Source organism: Hyperolius riggenbachi, chromosome 1 (genome assembly GCF_040937935.1).
Source record: "Hyperolius riggenbachi isolate aHypRig1 chromosome 1, aHypRig1.pri, whole genome shotgun sequence".
Classification (NCBI taxonomy): Eukaryota; Metazoa; Chordata; class Amphibia; order Anura; family Hyperoliidae; genus Hyperolius; species Hyperolius riggenbachi.
This window is the reverse complement of record NC_090646.1, coordinates 638,330,315-638,350,800: the sequence shown is the minus strand read 5'-3', so window position 1 is coordinate 638,350,800 and position 20,486 is coordinate 638,330,315. Positions and strand designations below refer to the sequence as shown.

The following is a 20,486-nucleotide window of genomic DNA, read 5'->3' as shown; positions in this document are numbered from 1 at the left end:
ATGTGGGACGGTGAGAGCAAACCGTAAAGGCCTCCCCCCACAGGTAGTAAATAAAAAACTATGCAGAGGAGAGTCTTACGCACTCAGATCTGAAGAGCTCCTGGCAATAAAGTTCCACGACAAGCGGGAGGTGATGATGCTATCTACCATCCACACTGAGGCCACAGTTCTTGCCACATCCAGAACGGAACAGCGTACAAAGCCAGAGGCCATAGTCGCCTACAATAAAAATATGGGAGCAGTGGACTTATCAGACCAAGTCTTGGCGCCTTATTTATTAAGAAGAAGAAGGAAAGCATGGTACAAAAAAATAACATTCTTCTTGTTGCAGATGACCATGCACAATGCATTTGTGGTCTATCTAAAAACAGCCACAACACCAACAAGCCAACAGATGACCTTTCTTGACTTCCAGATTCAAGTCCACAAGTCCCTAATGTATTCCCCTGGCCAAATTGCACAACAGGATCCTATCCATTTGGAGAACTCAATTAGACTGAGGGAGAGACATTTCCCTGAACTAATTCCCCCCAATGAAGTGAAAAAAGCCCCCCTGAGAAGATGCAGAGTGTGTGTGAAACACAAGAGACGGTGTGAGTCACGGTATTTTTGCCCAGATTGCCCGTCAGCCCCTGCACTGTGTGTTATCAAGTGCTTTAGGGCATACCACACACTTGCAGATTACTAATTTCTTTTTTTTCCTTTTTTTTGTGTTTTTTTTTGTGTTTTTTTTTTCTTTACCTGGACATATATGACTGGCATTTTCCCCTTTCCTATATATTCATGTAACTTACAGACCCTCAAAGGAGCTCACATTTGGCATACCCCTATGTTTTTGGGGTGTTGGAGGAAACTGAATTTTTTGAGGAAAAAGAAAACACAAACAAAGTTCAAAATTGAACTTTGGACCCTGCTGCTCCCATCTTCTGACTCTTGGATCTGCTTGACCCCTGACTTATGGCCTCTGGCTTTTCTCTAATTCTGCAAGACATCCAATGGTAAGTTCCAATGTATTTGTTATCACTGTGAAGAGAAGTGATATATTCAAATTAGCCACATTTTGGATTTGTTATAACCAGGACAATGTGAGAATTCCTTTTGCAGTGTTCCTTTGAGAAGGTAGCTCACAAAATACCTACTGATGAATAGCCCTGGTTGTTAGCCTTCTATGATGGTGTCATGTGCGGTCTTTGTTTGATTCCAATCTCTCCTGGGAATATGCAAACAAACAATAGCTCTGCAACAATTAGTGCAAAAAAAATAGTGCACATTGGGTATAACTGATTGCTGCACCCAACCATTTGTTACTAAGTAAGGCATATGTTGTATCATTTTAACCGTGATGAGCTGTAGAAAAAATGTTGGTGTGTTTTAGGACTGAGGCCTAAGTCATCAGATTTTATTCTAGTGCCAAAGTGAAAAAAATATGTAAAAAATATCATTTTCCAAGTTATGATTCAATTTTAGCAAAACCACAGAAGTCCAATTGTTTCAAAATATGTGTATCTCAGTAGGCCTGGGTCTCTAGTTTTCAGAATGGTGACATTTGTGACCTGTTTCAAATGTTCTGACACTCCAGGGGCTTTGCGAACAAAGAATGACTGTATTACTTTTGTTGCAAAAAATGGCCTTGAAAAATGCATTAGTGCTGCTCATGGTTAACAGAGTATTGCGTGGCCAAGAAGCTATCTGATTATGTGTATAGGGTATCATTTTCACCGGGACAAGCAAGAGAATAGTATTTGGGGTCTTTGAGAGACAAGAACTATGTTAAGTGTTTGTTTTTTTTGTGCCAAAGTGAAAAAAGATGTAAAAAAATACCATTTTCCAAGTTATGATTCAATTTTAGCTAAACCGCAGAAGTCCAATTGTTTCAAAATATGTATATCTCAGTAGGCCTGGGTCTCTAGTTTTCAGAATGGTGACATTTGTGACCTGTTTCAAATGTTTTGACACTCCAGGGGCTTTGCGAACAAAGAATGACTGTATTACTTTTGTTGCAAAAAATGGCCTTGAAAAATGCATTAGTGCTGCTCATGGTTAACAGAGTATTGCGTGGCCAAGAAGCTATCTGATTATGTGTATAGGGTATCATTTTCACCGGGACAAGCAAGAGAATAGTATTTGAGGTCTTTGAGAGATTAGGCATATGTGATGTGGTTTTGTTTTAGCAGCAAATGAAATGAAAAGCAATGCAATTGTTATTTTCACATACTCTGCACCAAACTAATACACTTGTAAAAAACACCAAAAGTGACAGAATTGAAAAGTGAATACTTAAATAGTTACCTTAGGGACTCCGCTTTTTAAATATGTATGTCATGAGGATGTATTACTGTTTTTTTTTTCAAATAAAGGCTTGTAATCATTGGTAGTGTGCAATGAGAAAACAAAAAACACAACATAGAAAAAATGCACCTTTATTTCCAAATAATATATTGTCACCATACTATGTACTAGGGACATAATTTAAATCTTGTGATAACCACGACAGATAGGCAGATAAAATGTGTGGGTAAAATGTTCAGTAGCGTTGTTCATTTTAAAACTATAGAGGCTGGAATTGGAGAAATAGTGCATTTTTTCATTTTTTCCCTCGTTTTTCTCTTTAAAATACATAGACATTTTAGTAGTTACTAACAACAAATGTCACCCTCCAAAAGCCAAATTTGTGGTGAAAAAAACAAGATCTAAATAATTTATGTGTGATGAGTAGTGATAAAGCTATTAGCGAATGAATGAGAGCAGCGCTGACAGGGGAAAATTGCTTCAGTCCTTAAGGTGAAAATAGCTGTGAGGCTGAACCGGATAATCATGTTACTGAATGTTCTCAGAGAAGCTCACAATCTACTCACTACCACAGTCTAATGTCCTACCAGATTATTGTTGTGTGTCTATATAGCACTGACATCTTCTGCAGCGCTGTACAGAGTACAAAGTCATGTCACTGACTGTCCTCAGAGGAACTCACAATCTAATCCCAACCATATTCAGTCACTACATTCCAATTAGGTCCCATACACACACACACTCAACAGCGGTCTTTTATGCAGCACAATTGTCAAGCAAAACACTTGAAACAACTAAAAAAAAATATTTTGCTATTGTTCAAACAGCTGATAAGACATCAATCCAACTGTTGAATTGACTTCTTATCAGCTGTTTGAACGATAGCAAAATACTTTTTTTTTTCTTGTTTCACAAAAAAATTTGCTTGATTCTGGGAATACACGGTTCGTTGTTGAGCCATTTAGATGGCTCGATAATTTCCGACACGTCCGATCTCCCGCCCGATCGTTTCGCCGCTCGATTCCTGATAGAAGTGAATGGAAAAAGATAAGAAAAATGAGCAGAAGATAAGTGAATCGACTGCTGAATCGATCGGCGAAACGATCAAACAGGAGAATCGAGCGGTAAAAACGAGCCGTGTATGCCCAGCATAACAATTGTGCTGCACAAAAGACTGCTGTTGAGCATGTGCATGGGGCTTCCCAGTCTAGGAAAAAAAAAAAATATGGAAAGCCAATTACCCAATTTGTTATTTTTGGGAGGAAACCGGAGCACCTGGAGGAAAGCCACGGAGAGACGGAGCATACAAACTCTGCAGATAGTGCCCTGGCCAATATTTAAACCATTGTAAATGTATCACACATATCAGAGGGCTGAAAACCCAACCAATGTCAAACCTGATCAGAATCAATGCAGTTTTGCAGACAACCATATACAGCCAACTCATGTTAGACTTGTTCACAGATGTCGTTTGTTTGAAAATGTTTGTATGCAACAGTTTTAATCTAGCCTGTGGATGTGGTTTTATAGAGTATCCAGGAATAATGTGGACCTCAGCACTGTATACTGTCATTCAATACATCATTGTACCAACCAACAATATTAGCATTTGCTGAAGTGCTGATAACACTCTGCGCAGGGATAATAAGGAGTGAAGAGAGGCAATCTACAACCAGAGAGGACAAAGGGCCCGTTTCCACTACACGCGGATTCTGGATGCAGAAAAACTGACTCCAATGAATGCCCGTGGGCCTGTTTCCACTAAACGTTTTCATTGCATGGGAAAACTGATGCACGATGCAGAAATCGTCATCATAAGATTGGAGTCAGTTTTACTGCATCCAGAATCTGCGTGTAGTGGAAGCAGGCCCTAAGGCATACGTGTCAAACTCCAGCCCACAGGCCAAATCTGACCCTCAGAGCCATTAAATTTGGCCCCTAAGCGGTTTCCCTATTTTTTATTATTTTTGGCCCACTCTAGACCACCAGGGAAGCTATATTGGAGGTGAAGCCCTAGAACAGCAGGGAACGGTATAGGGGAGGATGGGGAGCACTATTCAGGAGGGAACTGTATAGGTAAGGGAGGAGGACCACTAGACACCAGGGAAATGTATAGGGGTTGGAGGGGAGGGGCATTAGACACCAGGGAATTTTATAAGGGAGGGAGGTGGCTACTGTACTTTAAGGTTGGCCCACGACTTGGTCCCAGTGTTCAATTTTGGCCCACTTTGTATTTGAGTTTGACACCCCTGCCCTAAGGGAATCCATTAGCACCAGTAGTAACATTTTAGAAGGCCATTCTAAAAAAATGTGCATATTGTGATAAAGTTCATTATTTTCTGTAATGTACTGATAAACTTTAGACTTTCATATATTTTAGATTCATTACACACAACTGAAGTAGTTCAAAGCCTTATATTGTTTTAATATTGATAATTTTGGCATACAGTTCATGAAAACCCAAAATTCCTATCTCAAATGATATATTCATATCATGAAAAGGTTCTCTAAACGAGCTATTAACCTAATCATATGAATCAACTAATTAACTCTAAACACCTGCAAAAGATTCCTGAGGCTTTTAAAAACTCCCAGCCTGGTTCATTATTCAAAATCGCAATCATGGGTAAGACTGCCGACCTGACTGCTGTTCAGAAGGCCATCATTGACACCCTCAAGCAAGAGGGTAAGACACACAAAGAAATTTCTGAACGAATAGGCTGTTCCCAGAGTGCTGTATCAAGGCACCTCAGTGGGAAGTCTGTGGGAAGGAAAAAGTGTGGCAGAAAACGCTGCACAACGAGAAGAGGTGACCGGACCCTGAGGAAGATTGTGGAGAAGGACCGATTCCAGACCTTGGGGGGACCTGCGGAAGCAGTGGACTGAGTCTGGAGTAGAAACATCCAGAGCCACCGTGTATAGGCATGTGCAGGAAATGGGCTACAGGTGCCGCATTCCCCAGGTCAAGCCACTTTTGAACTAGAAGCAGCGGCAGAAGCGCCTGACCTGTACTTGACACTGGACTTAAGGCATTTTGGCATTTCCCTCTCCCCAGTCTTCCTCCAGACTCTGGCACCTTGATTTCCGAATGACATGCAAACGTTGCTTTCATCCGAAAAAAGTACTTTGGACCACTGAGCAACAATCCAGTGCTGCTTCTCTGTAGCCCAGGTCAGGCGCCTCTGCTGCTGTTTCTGGTTCAAAAGTGGCTTGACCTGGGGAATGCGGCACCTGTAGCCCATTTCCTGCACACGCCTGTACATGGTGGCTCAGGATGTTTCTACTCCAGACTCAGTCCACTGCTTCCGCAGGTCCCCCAAAGTCTGGAATCGGTCCATCTCTATAATCTTCCTCAGGGTCCGGTCACCTCTTCTCGTTGTGCAGCGTTTTCTGCCACACTTTTTGCTTCCAATAAACTTCCCACTGAGGTGCATTGATACAGCACTCTGGGAACAGCCTATTCGTTCAGAAATTTCTTTCCGTGTCTTACCCTCTTGCTTGAGGGTGTCAATGATGGCCTTCTGGACAGCAATCAGGTCGGCAGTCTTACCCATGATTGCGATTTTGAGTAATGATCCAGGCTGGGAGTTTTAAAAGCTTCAGGAATTTTTTGCAGGTGTTTAGAGTTAATTAGTTGATTCAGATGATTAGGTTAATAGCTCGTTTAGAGAACCTTTTCATGATATGCTAATTTTTTGAGATAGGAATTTGGGGTTTTCATGAGCTGTATGCCAAAATCATCAATATTAAAACAATAAAAGGCTTGAACTACTTCAGTTGTGTGTAATGAATCTAAAATATATGAAAGTCTAATGTTTATCAGTACATTACAGAAAATAATGAACTTTATCACAATATGCTAATTTTTTGAGAAGGACCTGTACATCAGGTTACTTGGTGGCTAATCGACCATCCAATTCGATAATTATTGAATTGGATGACAATCAGTGCCGCCAAATGCTTGCATGATCGAAGATGAAACCAATTTCGGGGCGAGCATGTCAATCGGACATGCTGCAAGATGACGGCCGTCGAGGTCGGTCAGGTGCGCAACAGTAACAGTGAGCGATATTAGGACGAACGCGATGAAACCCCCGATGCTGCTCCTGCAATGTATAAATATGCATGTAATGTGTGATTTATACATTGCCTGTCCTGCGTCGCGGTGCCCGTCCATCTTCCAATTCTGCCACTCTTCCGTTAGCCCCATACACGTTGGGATTCCTCGCCCCCCAATCTCCAGTGTATTGTTCTCCCAGCCGATCCCACATAGTCATTCCTCCTTCCTTTACCACAAAGACAGTACGTGACATCATCAGTGCTCAGCTCCCGAACGATCGAGTCACTATCCCTCTGGGCAATAACCATTGTGCCTGTATACACATCTTGCAACTATAGTAAGGATTAAATTGTGGGCCCCTCTAATGCCTCTGTACACACCATGCAATTTCTCGTCAGAAAACAGTTTGGGCCACCTTCTTGATCATTTCTCCGATCAATTTTCTGATCGATTTTGTATAGAAGTGATCGGAAAAATCAATCAGAAAAACAATCTGAAATCAGATCGGATATGTCGGAAATAATCGATTCAACCCAAAATGTCACGGGAAATTGCATAGTGTGAATATAAAGGCTTATACACACATGCAACTTAAAGGGGCACTACAGTGAAAAACTGTAAAATTTAAAATATGTGCAAACGTATACAAATAAGAAGTACATTTTTTCCAGACTAAAATGAGCCATAAATGACTTTTCTCCTATGTTGCTGTCACTTACAGAAGGTTGTAGAAATCTGACAGAAGCGACGGGTTTTGGACTAGTCCATCTCTTTATAGAAGGGTAAACTGAGTAAATACACTTTGGATGATACTTTAGGCAGTCGCTCATGTTACATAGAAGTGGCAAGGTTGTACAATCAAGATTGTATCATTAGTGGGCACCTTTGGGGAAAATGAGTGACATGACTATGTAATCTTTAAAGGACTGCAGAAAATGTCAATGTTTATATAAATAGATGATAACGATGATTAAGGTGTGTGTTATCACTGAGTAATAGAATAACTTGCTAAAAATAGAAGCTCTCGGTCACAGTATTCCATTTCCAGTCTTGTGCCTGGGCTCCAGGCTCACAGGAAGCTGGGAATCTTTACTGACATCATTAAAGACAGGGAAGAAGGTGTATTGTCTTTAATCAGGCAGAACCTGTCTAGGCGAGATCACTCACGAGATTCACCCGCGAGATTAAGGTGGCCAATGACGTGTGCTGACGCATCACATCCAGCTGTGAGCCGTGATTGGCCAGACTGGGTGACAGTCTCACATTTTTGGAATCCCAAACAGAAACCGCTGGAAGGGAGATGGGAGCTGGGAAGCCTTGTACTACCACTAATCTTTCCTCCGGCACAAAGCCATGTGCTCACTGCTAGCACAGAGGGTGGTCAGGCTCACCATGTATGGTCTGTGCAGCCAAGGCCGGTTCTAAACTTTCTGCTGCCTGAACCAAACTTTGCAGGGTGTCAAATGTCACAACTATTAACCAAGTGCAGCGATTGGCCCAATGACGGTGCCGTGGTCCCACCTGCAAAACCATAGGCACCAGTTAGCAAAAGGAGCAGTGGGTGGCTTTAGTTGGCCGAGCCAAAGCTTCCCATTTGACTGGCCATGGTGATCTCTCATCAGTGATAGGGTTTTACCGTAGCATGCCTCGATAAGATGCATATATGGACATCTCACCTGCTTATGTCCTAGGAAAGGGCGGCAGGTGTCACTGGTCAAATGAGGATAGGGATTTGAGGATGTGTGGATAAGGAGAGTAGTGTGTGCCCGGAAGGCAGGACAGCGGAGAGGAGGCTGATGCCAGGTCGCCCAAAAGCCGCCTCCTAGATTTTGCCACCTGAATCACATGATTGAGGTGGCTCCATGGTAGGTCTGCCCCTGTGTGCGTCCATCCCACCATTCACACCTGCCTACAGTGTTCTAGCAGGATTCATTTTATATAGTTACAGTATCTCCTCTGCTTGGGAAGAGAAAGCAAATGGCAAATCAAAGCCTCTGGCCTCCTATCAGTTAGACTGATCAATTAGGCACTGAGTCAACTTTTTACTGGTCTACTAATTGTTCAGTGGCTAGTGGCTTTGCTAGCCCCCACCTCCTACTGGGTGAAGGCAATACGCACATTTGGGGAATTCTCTTCTCACTGTTAATGATTTAACAAGCGCCAGACCACAATCACCAGAAAGGAACAACAAACGATGGGTCGGACAAAAATCTTAAAAAAAAAAAAAAAAAAAAAAAAAAAAATGGTCTCAATCAATCCCGGATTTACCTCACAGGAGCCTATAGCCACAGATGACCTGGCGCTCTAGACTCCGCCCTCCATGAACCTACAAGCCCTCACGGATTCACACTACAGATGTGCTGGCTGGCCCATCATAGGTAGCTACAGGTGCCCCTTAGTATTAGGTAGCCAGAGGTATCCTCAATATTAAAGGGATACTAGTTGGAAGTGTGTACAGCGCTCACTCTGTGCACTTCAATTCAGGAGCTATATCACAGTGTTTGCATCTAATGCTAGAAAACAGTCAAAAACCAGTAATATAGAACATGAAAAATATATATATATATATATGACAAAGAGTCTCTAAGACTTGAGAAACAGTTCAATAGGCAATCAACCATCAGTGTCCACACCCTAGGATCGATGTAGTGCACTCCCAACACAGTCAACACAGTATATGCTTCCCGACGCTGCCGTACTGATTAGTATGCAGTAATACTCTCACCGATGTTTAGAGGCTGGTACCAGTGCTGCCAGCAATCAAGCTTGTTTGAAATACCCCGCAGTTCCAGTGACCTTCTTCCTGCAGATAGCTCAGAGAAATGGAGGGGGAGGGGAACAGGGGGTGTACATAGCGTAAACCAGTTTGGATACCAAAATATCAACAATCCCTCCACCAGTGCTATGAAACCAGTGCTGTTAACGTTCACATGGCACCCTTTGAGGACTCAGTGTGTCTGCATGCAGCCCGTGGCACCATGAGAGACTATAAATGCGCTCACCAGATTCCTATGCTGACCCTTTAAAGACCAGCTGTAGCGCTTGTGATGCCTGCTGCTGCTTGATTCACCCTCGTGCCTTGGCTGTATTCCTTAAAGACTCTCTCCGATCATCGACTTTGCACTGCAGATCCGGCGACTGCTGCAGCTCGAGTCCTCGCAAAGATACCCTGCAAGGCTTGCAGGGTATCTTTGCGAGGACTCGAGCTGCAGCAGTCGCCGGATCTGCAGTGCAAAGTCGATGATCGGAGAGAGTCTTTAAGGAATACAGCCAAGGCACGAGGGTGAATCAAGCAGCAGCAGGCATCACAAGCGCTACAGCTGGTCTTTAAAGGGTCAGCATAGGAATCTGGTGAGCGCATTTATAGTCTCTCATGGTGCCACGGGCTGCATGCAGACACACTGAGTCCTCAAAGGGTGCCATGTGAACGTTAACAGCACTGGTTTCATAGCACTGGTGGAGGGATTGTTGATATTTTGGTATCCAAACTGGTTTACGCTATGTACACCCCCTGTTCCCCTCCCCCTCCATTTCTCTGAGCTATCTGCAGGAAGAAGGTCACTGGAACTGCGGGGTATTTCAAACAAGCTTGATTGCTGGCAGCACTGGTACCAGCCTCTAAACATCGGTGAGAGTATTACTGCATACTAATCAGTACGGCAGCGTCGGGAAGCATATACTGTGTTGACTGTGTTGGGAGTGCACTACATCGATCCTAGGGTGTGGACACTGATGGTTGATTGCCTATTGAACTGTTTCTCAAGTCTTAGAGACTCTTTGTCATATATATATATATATTTTTTTCATGTTCTATATTACTGGTTTTTGACTGTTTTCTAGCATTAGATGCAAACACTGTGATATAGCTCCTGAATTGAAGTGCACAGAGTGAGCGCTGTACACACTTCCAACTATTTACTTTAGGGAGGTGATACCCCCCACGTGTATAGCGATCCCCTGAGGTACTTCCTTGGTTACAACCAACACACATTGAAAGGGTAAGAAGGAAAAGGGTAAGGGTGGAGCGCCCAGACCACATAGTTTCTACATTAAAGGGATACTGTAGGGGGGTCGGGGGAAAATGAGTTGAAGTTACCCGGGGCTTCTAATGGTCCCCCGCAGACATCCTGTGCCCGCGCAGCCACTCACCGATGCTCCGGCCCCGCCTCCAGTTCACTTCTGGAATTTCTGACTTTAAAGTCAGAAAACTACTCCGCCTGCATTGCCGTGTCCTCGCTCCCGCTGATGTAGATCAATATTAGGTAGCTAGAGGTGCACCCAATTAAAGGGAGATCTTGTCAGTGGAATTCCGAGACCTGGGTGAGTAGCGTTACATTTACGCTCTGCTTGGGACTTTGCATTGGAAAGGAGGGAGGTGTTAAGGGAGGGTGTCAGCTGCCTTTCCATCATCAGGCGCCTGTAGGCACGTGCCTACAGTGCCTTATGGTAAATCCGGCCCTGGTCTCAATGGAAGGGAAATCTATTCACAATTTGTGTTTGCCATATGGCATCCTGTCCATTTTCTGCTCCCTCTAGTGCTGGCTCTCCTCATGTAGCGTGTAATCCAATACTTGCAGAGAAAAGGGCACATGCAGCAAGTGTACTAAATAGGCGCCAATGCAAAATAGCAGTCTTTGGGCGCCACAGTGGAAATTTGGCCTCCCGCTATATATCGGGCATCGCGGCTATTCTGCGGCACCCATTTACTCCACTTCTTTCCTGCTCCGGGCAGGGGTCTCCTCCGTTACCTCCCAGCTGCAACAGCAGAGCAGAGACACAGTGCAGCCAGTCGGTACACTCACAGTGTATGGCCGCACACAATCACCATCAGCTGCAGGGACGGAGTCTGGTATTTCGTAGCATTATACCTCAGGCCATCTTCCATCACTCTACAGCCGGTGCTCTGCTATTACTGTCCTCCTGGCAACCTCAGCCTGGAACTTTGGTTATCCCAGCCACCTGTCTGAGAAAAGGATGTGACTGCTCAGGGATTTCATCGATATTTTACGTTTTAAAGTAAAATATCTGTATTTAAAAAAAAGTTATATTTTACTATGGCCGTTACCGGGCGCCCTTTTTTCCAGATGCCCTTTTTGAATGTATCCAAGTGGTGAGCAGGCAGAAGCACAGCACTGGACTCCAGCGGACAGGTGAGAGCACAGCTTCTGCTGCACTATTCTCTGCCTTTATACACTGGGCTGGGCTAGTGCAGGAAGTGGGTGTGCAAGGAAATGCGACCAGTTTGGCAGGTTGATGTATTTAGCATCCATCCTGTACGGCAAATGGTCTATATTCTCTAGTGCAGTGGTCCTCAAACTAAGGCCCGCGGGCCGAATGTGGCCCCCTGAGGCTTTTTTACCGGCCCCCCACATAGAAAATGTATTACTTATAGATGCGGTCAGCTACATCTTTAAATATTGGTGGTCCGCATATAGAATAGCAGTGCTGGCACCAGCCATCCACATGGAAGCCAGAAAGCAGTAATTCACTGGCTTCCAATCAAATTCCACATCAGGTGACACTGCTGTCCAATTGGACTGCAGGCTGTCATCTGGGTATGCTTCACTGTCTGGCCCGCAAAGACTTCTACATCATTTTATGTATACTCCGGCCCCCCAGGAGTCTGAAGTATGTTAACCCGGCCCTCCACCAAAAACGTTTGGGGACCCCTGCTCAAGTGTGTGGATTTTTTAATTGGTGTGGGGGGTGAAAAAAGGCTAGAAACGCCCCTGGTCAAATCTACTCACAAAACTGCTGGGCTGGTGAAATGCAGTTGGTCGCATGTGTACAAGTCGTTTGAATGACTTGTACTATTTTTAAAATGTGGTCATATCGTGCAGTCCATCATTCCGTTTGCATGCGCAGTATGCAAATGAGTTAGTCGTTCAGTTTGTTGGTGCGCGGAAAATACAAGTTGTGTAGTTGCTTGGTCCTGCAGTCGATCAGGTAGGTAGTTTGTGCTGGGGAGGTTAGGTGTCAGGTAGTTTGTGCAAGGGGTTAGGTGTCTGGGGGAGGGCTCTTTGTGAGAGTAGGGTTAGGTGTAGCCATAGTAAAAATATCTGTATTAAATAGCACAATTTTTTTGATATACGCATATATACGCAAGTTTTTTTGATATACGCATATATGGTCACCTTAAAGAGGAACTCCAGTGAAAATGTAATAAAAAATGTGCTTCATCCTATATAATAAAACCCCTGTGTCACTGCGTGTGCTGTCTATGTGTAGCTGGGTCCGTACTTTTTGCTACTGCTTTCGGACCCAGCCTCACAGACAGGAGGACGGGGACGGGGCCAGGGAGCCAGGTGGGCGTGTGAGCGGGGGGCCGGACGTGCGGCGGGTGAGCAGGCGGCCGGACGTGCGGCGGGTGAGCAGGCGGCCGGACGTGCGGCGGGTGAGCAGGCGGCCGGACGTGCGGCGGGTGAGCAGGCGGCCGGACGTGCGGCGGGTGAGCAGGCGGCCGGACGTGCGGCGGGTGAGCAGGCGGCCGGACGTTCTGCGGGTGAGCAGGTGGCCGGATGTTCTGCGGGTGAGCAGGTGGCCGGATGTTCTGCGGGTGAGCAGGTGGCCGGATGTTCTGCGGGTGAGCAGGTGGCCGGATGTGCAAGGTCGCACGTGGTGACGTGTGCACGTGCGTCCAGAAACACAGATCTAGAGCTTGTTTTTAAACAGGCTTAGGGCTACTAGTTTTACAATAATTATGTATAAATGATTTAGTCAGTGTTTGCCCATTGTAAAAGCTTTCCTCTCCCTCATTTACATTCTGACATTTATCACATGGTAACATTTTTACTGCTGGCCTGGCAGGTGATGTCACTGGAAGGAGATGCTTCTTGCTTTTTTGGCAGTTAAAAACTGCTGTAAACAGCTATTTACCACAATGCAACGAGGTTCACAGACAGGCAACTGCCAGGACCATGGTCCTCACAGTTTCCTGTGGGAGGGGTTTCACCACAATACCAGGCGATGACCCGTTTGTGAAAAGGAATAGATTTCTCATGTAAAAGGGGGTATCAGCTACTGATTGGGATGAAGTTCAATTCTTGGTTACGGCTTCTATATTATAGGCATATTATAGTCCTAGGAGTACTTCCTGGGTTGCGGCTTGCCTTTCTATTGGAGGAAGCAAAACAGAGGCGGAGAGCGGCGGGGGGAAGCACGTTATCGAGGGGGAGATGTTACGAGGCTGACTGACAGCCTCACATAAATGAAGCCAGCTAGCGACACGACAAGCAGATTGTCGCGCTAGGCTGGTGATCTTTTAAAGGAGGTTCAGCGGGGGGCGTGGGGTGGCAGCGGCAGTACAGTGACCCAGAGGCATGTCACTGTACACACAACATGCCTCTGGGTCCAATTAGGATTATATTATGCCACCTTAGGTTCATGCAACACCTGCGCAAAAGCTAGATTTGATCTTATACGCAGCGTACGCAAAATGAAAACGCTACACTGTTCCTTTAACGAATCCACACAGGGCAGAGCACATCACAGAGGAGCGCTGAATTAAAACAATGAATTTGATAACATCAGAAACTGAGCTGAGGAATTTCCAACTTATTACCAACCACCCCGACATGCTCCACAGGGCCATCAACTGCTGTCCTACCGCCCGACACACACAATACACGAGGAAACCGACAGAATATCTGCAGCAATGATTAACAATGAATGTCAAACAGCACATTAGAGACCGCAACATGTGTACAGACAGACCCAGAAACCACTCACAGGCTAAACTATGACCAGAGTTTGAATCCTGGCGGCAGCTAGTTACCTATTCGACAAGGAGTCCTTAGGCAAGACCCTCTAAACCCCATACATACGCTCAACAAAAAGTCATTTGAAATGCCAGATGAACGTCAGATTTCGCCATATTGGACGACAATCATGTTAAAAAAAACAGCCAAGTGACTAATATCGGGCATTTTTCCTGATCCCTGCGGTAGATCAGCTCTGCTGGGCATGGCCGGATATTGTGCAGTCAGCCACGTCTAGGTCGTTTAAACTACATTGTTCTACTAAATTTTCCCATATCGTGCAAAAATTACACTTCCGTATTTAGTGAGTTGGTCGTATGCAATATGTGTAATGTGGGCGTAGTTGACTTGGTCACCAGCAAAGTTGTTTACACGATGTTGGTTGTTTGCGTCAACTTTTGTATTGCGTGTGTATGGACCTAAAAGCCCAGTACATATGGCCAACACAACCACCTCCACCAAGAATACACAGTGTGTGTACAGCAGCCCCCCAACTGCCCTTGGACGCTCGCGATGGCCAAGAGCATCGTTCTCCCCACTCAACTGGCTCACCAGCACCGTTATGCCGGCCCTCCGCCCACTCCACATAGCAACAGAACACGTTGTCGTCTGGCTAGCGACACATCTGTACAACCATGGCCCTGCAATGTCACCCGTGGGATCCAGTCTCAATTTCCTGCTGGGTGACATGTCTTGTACATGTGTACGAGGCTTAAAGGGCAACTAAAGCGAGAGGGATATGGAGGCTTCCATATCTATTTCTTTTTAAAGGGATACTGTAGGGGGGTCAGGGGAAAATGAGTTGAACTTACTTGGAGCTTCTAATGGTCCCCCGCAGGCATCCTGTGCTCGCGCAGCCACTCACCGATGCTCCGGCCCGCCCCCGGATCACTTCTGAAATTTCAGACTTTAAAGTCTGAAAACCACTGTGCTTGCGTTGCCGTGTCCTCGATCCCCCTGATGTCACCAGGAGCGTACGGTGCAGGCACAGACCATACTGGGCCCGCGCAGTACGCTCCTGGTGACATCAGCGGAAGTGAGGACACAGGCGTGCAGGCGCAGTGGTTTTCAGACTTTAAAGTCTGAAATTCCAGAAGTTTACCAGAGGTGGGGCCGGAGCATCGGTGAGTGGCTGCGCAGGCACAGGATGTCTGTGGGGGACCATTAGAAGCCCCGGGTAAGTTCATCTCATTTTCCCCCGACCCCCAGTATCCCTTTAAGCAATACCAGTTGCCTGGCAGTCCTGCTGATCCTCAGCCTACTTAAAGTGACCCCGAGATGGTGTCACAGCAATAAAATGTACAAACCTGGGGCTTCCTTCTGCCCCCTCCAGCCTGATCGCTCCATCACCGTCCTCTCCTGACTCACCATTCTTCCGCTATTGGTACCGGAAAGTCCTCCGGTCCAGCGCCAACTGTGCATGCGCAGCCTGGCCGTGCGCTCCAGCTTTGCTCACTTCACCTGGAATGTTCTGCGCCTGCGCAGTAGTGCTGTGCAGTAAGTTCCTGGCGACAGGAACGAGACGGGGGGAGAGCACATGCGCAGACTGGAGGATTTTTCGGGGCCAATTGCCGGCAAAGCAGAAGGCGACTGAGGACAATGAGGCAGCGATCAGGCCAGGTGGGGTGGGTTGATGGTTGGAGGAAGCCCCAGGTATGTATACATTTTTTAAAGGGCTCCGTCTCAGGTACACTTTAAACCATAGACCTTGAACAAGCATGCAGCAGATCAGGTGTTTCCAACATTATTGTCAGATCTGACAAGATTAGCTGCATGCTTGTTTCTGGCATGATTCAGACACTAATGCAGCCAAATAGATCAGCAGGACTGGCAACTAGCATTGTTTAAAAGGAAATAAATATGGCAGCCTTCATATTCTTCTCACTTCAGTTGTCCTTTAATGCTCTAGGCTGGCCTTTTGAACCCTTATCGACTGCAGCTTGCAATCGCTTTGTGTCCGACGGGAGAAAACCACAATGCAAATGTAACTATTGTCATTAATGAAAACGTAGTCATCCTGAAACATATTGCAAGCTGAGTGTGACCAAAATATGTCACGCCTGCAATCTATCTATCCTCAGCCAACCAGACCTGTAGGATCAAGACACACAGGCCAGACAGGGTTGTTGCGATTCAGAACCCACAACCCAGCCTGAGTTGTATCTAAACATATACCCCTGGCATACTATATCTATCAGAATGACTTCAAGTTAGTCTGAGTTGTTGGATAACGACAATAAACTGGCAGCAGAGTGACTGGATCAGAAGAAGAAAAGACAACATTTATATCACGCTTTTCTCCTGGCAGACTCGAAGTGCTTCAGGGCTGCTGGAACTCCAGGAGTGACCAGGAGCATTGGGGAGCCTTTCCCAAAGATTCTTTACTGTTTTGCATACTGGCTTGAGCAAGGATTTGAACCCTAGCCAAAGGCTCAAATCCCACATCAAAGGCAACAGCCTTAAAGTGGAACTGTAGATTTATTTTAAACAAACGGTTTCACTTACCTGGGGCTTCTACAAGCCCCCAGCAGCTGTCCTGTCCCACGCCGGTCCTCCACGAGCCTCTGTTCTCCCCCCGCCGCTCTGTTCTGTTCCTCGACTTGTAAGTCGACGCCAGCGCAGCCTTGCCACGCGTATCTTTTCTTCGCTTTCCCCGCTATAATAGCACTATTGCGGACTGGAACGCATAGAAAGGATAAGCGTGGCCAGAGCCGTGCAACCGAACGTAGCTGGCGGCGGGAGAATGGAGGCTCGTGGAGGACTGGCGCGGGACACGACGGCTGCTGGGGGCTTGCAGAAGCGCCAGGTAAGTGAAACAGTGTGTTTAAAATGTATCTACAGCTCCGCTTTAACCAGTATACTATCCAGCTGTCCATGGAACACACAACACAGGCAGAGTTGGATCACTATAACCCTGGTAAAGTCAACTCAGAATAAATACACACAGAGAAGCTCAAGTTGTTGGATCACAATACAGGTAGGGATGACCTGTTACAATTCAGGCTGTATGTTCTGTACACACATGCGACTGCGGTCATCGGGAACAAATGATAGACGATAATTATTTTAAAATAATGTCCCGACAGCGGTTGATGACAGCACTGTTAATCGTTCGTACCGCACAATGGCAAATGATCGATCTGTTCAAAATGTTTTCTTGCTTTTGCTCTGGACAGCGTCATTGTGCCGTTCACTCATCGATAACCATCAAGGATCGCAGATTTTCGGACGACCGCAGGCAGTCGATCAGAACACATACAGACAGCCTGAATTGTATCAAAACAGACACAGAGTTGCCAGAGATATTGGATGATCACAACACAGATGAGTCGATCAGAACACACACAGCCTGAATTGCATGAGACAGACATAAAGTTGCCAGAGGTATTGGATGATCACAACACAGATGAGTCGATCAGAACACACACAGCCTGAATTGCATGAGACAGACATAAAGTTGCCAGAGGTTTTGGATGATCACAACACAGATGAGTCGATCAGAACACACACAGCCTGAATTGTATGAGACAGACAAAGTTGCCAGAGGTATTGGATGATCACAACACAGATGAGTCGATCAGAACACACACAGCCTGAATTGCATGAGACAGACATAAAGTTGCCAGAGGTATTGGATGATCACAACACAGATGAGTCGATCAGAACACACAGCCTGAATTGTATGAGACACAAAGTTGCCAGAGTTGTTGGATGATCACAACACAAGTCAAGTTGATCAGTCGATCCATCACACAGGTGATCACAGCGGGCTTACCTGACCCTGGCTGGGCTCAGCTCCCCCTCCTCGCCCTGATCGCAGCTCTACACGGTCCTGAGCCAGTCCCAAATCCCGGATCCGCTCAGCGTGCAGTCAGTCCATCCTCCCCGCCGTGTCACACACTCGCCCAACTAGTTTGTCAACTTTTCTCTCCCCTCCTCTCCTCTCCCGGGCAGCCACTCCGCTCGCCTGCTGTACTGGGGGCTGCAGGGAGGGTCCCGGGTCACGTGACCTCAGGTGTGTAGGGAAGGGTCGCAGGGTCCTCGGTGATGGTGAGTTACCCCTCCTCCTTCTCCTCTTCCACCACCTCCTCCTCCTGACCTCCTCCACTACAGCCCTTCCTACTCTCCTCCACCACCTCCTCCTGCTGCTGCTGCTGCTTATTTGAATGTGCTCAGGTTACTCAGTCAAATAAAAAGAAGACAAATAAGAACTGTAGGGCGGCAAATGGGGACAGTAGGATGGGTGTATATAGGGGACCCTCATGTGGCGAGATCTCTCATTCATTCACCTATCTCTGCACTGGCATCAGCTGCCAGGCTGGGATTTCCAGCATTGAGGACCTGCAGAGGGCAGATAAGAGTTATCAGTGAAGTATGGCTGACTATAGCAGTAGGTGGCAGGTGATGGTCACCTAAAAGTGTCCATAATGCTGGGCATACACTATACGTTTCTGCGACTCGATTAGGGCCTGGATCGACTCCCGCCGCGTCCCCACTCCCCCCCTTCGTCCCCGCGCACGCCTGGATTGATTCCCGCTCGTCCCCACGGGCGCTTCCTTATCTTGCGCTCGTTTAGTACCATTGTCCTTCCCGCGGGTATTGAGCACGGAATCGATCCGGCGCGCAATCGGACATGTCGGAACTTATCAATTGAGCCATCAGCGGGTCGATTGATAAGAAAAAACGTATAGTGTATGCCCAGCATAACTCTATCGACTTAGCAGTCGATCGACCATCAGTTCGGATAACTGCGATAATTATCTAATCTGATTAAAATCGATGCCGTCAAGTGCATGCCTGATCGACGATGCGACCAATTTCAGGCTAGAATTGGTCACATGTATCATTAGAACACTCTGCAAGATGTAGGACCATCGTGGTGGATCGGGTGTGCGGCAGTAACCGCAACCTATGTCAGGTAAGTGATGACACTCCCGGCGCTGTTCCCCCAGTGTATAAATGTAACCCCATGCCACAGGCGAATAGCACAAGGGGTGTGTCTGATGGCACCATGCCAGCAGCAGCTAATGGAAGAGCAGGGGATTCGGAAGACAGATGGGCTCTGCACGGTGGGCGAAACAGGGGGGCACATTTATACACTATGGGCATGCTTGGCTGATTCCGGAGAAATTTCATGCTGAAATCGATCGGAAATCGGTCTGCGGTGTATGGGAAGCAAACAGATCCCTCTCTAATCACATTCGATCAGAGAGAGATTTGTTTCTTGGTCGAATCTGCCCATCATCGCTAGATGTATGGCTACCTTTAATTTAATTATTATCAAATCTGAGGAAAATCGCTGCAGCCACAATGATGCCTGATTGACGATACAATTGATTTTGGGCCGAAATTGTTCAAATGTATCAATCAGACATGCTGGGAAATCTCGGGCCGATGTAGTCGATCGGGTATGAACAAGATGGAAACCCCGGCCGCTGTCCTCCTTAAAGAGAACCTGAACTGAAAATAAAACGTAAAAAATAACCATACACAGGTCATACTTACCTCCTGCGTAGTCTTCTACTCAATCTCTTTCTCCTCTCCTGCGTCCCATTTGTCCACTGTGATCAATGGAATTCTCCATCCTCCATTTTAAAAATGGCCATTAACCCATAACAGCTTCCTGGTCAGCACACTGTTACACTGTAATATCGCCCACTTGAGCCATACAGAAACATGGACATTACCTTGCACATTCAGCTGTAACTGACAGCTGCTGATATATAACTGACAGCAACTAGTATATTTCAGTTCTGACAAATTCTTGTCAGAACTGGAGGGATCACTGTAAGTAGAAAATGGTGAGCTTCTGAGAGGAACTGACGCTGAGGTAAGTATATAATATTCATTTGCAGCTACTTCATGTGTTTATTTTAAATAATCTTACTTGCTTCAGGTTCCCTTTAATGTAAATATGCCCCCCTTGCCCATGCATTTAGATACTTGTCCGCTGTCACCCGCCCCGGTGCCCATACATCTTCCGCATTGCCGCCCCACGTGGCTACCGGCATATAGCACACGGGGCGTGTGTGTGTGACATCACACTGCTATGTGCTGGTGGTAGCCACGTGGGGCGGCAATGCGGAGGATGTATGGGTACCGCGGTGGGCAACAGCAGAATGGTACAGTATTTTTATTAAAGCATGGGCATAGGGGGGCACATTTACATTAGGGGGGCCAGTGACAGAGGCGGCGGATGTGGCGTCACAAGGTGATTCCCAAAAGATTTAATGATGAAATCAATCGGGAATCGGCCCAACAGGTATGGGCAACCAACAGATTACTTTCTGATCAGATTCGATCAGAGAGCGATCTCTCTCTTGCTTGGTTGAATTTGCCCATTATTGCTAGATGTAGAAAATAGCTATGTCCAGATGCAG

General features: G+C 46.2%; 1 protein-coding gene across 1 annotated transcript in view; it reads right to left on the bottom strand.

Moving 5' to 3' along the window:
* The window catches only part of LOC137530260 (phospholipid-transporting ATPase IC-like), a 173,726-nt gene extending 155,539 nt beyond the window's left edge, over positions 1 to 18,187 (bottom strand). Inside the window, exon 1 of the mRNA XM_068251295.1 lies at positions 17,882 to 18,187. The gene's annotated coding sequence lies outside the window, so the exon portion shown is untranslated. The remainder of the gene's footprint in view (positions 1 to 17,881) is intronic.
* Between the last annotated feature and the right edge of the window lie 2,299 nt (positions 18,188 to 20,486).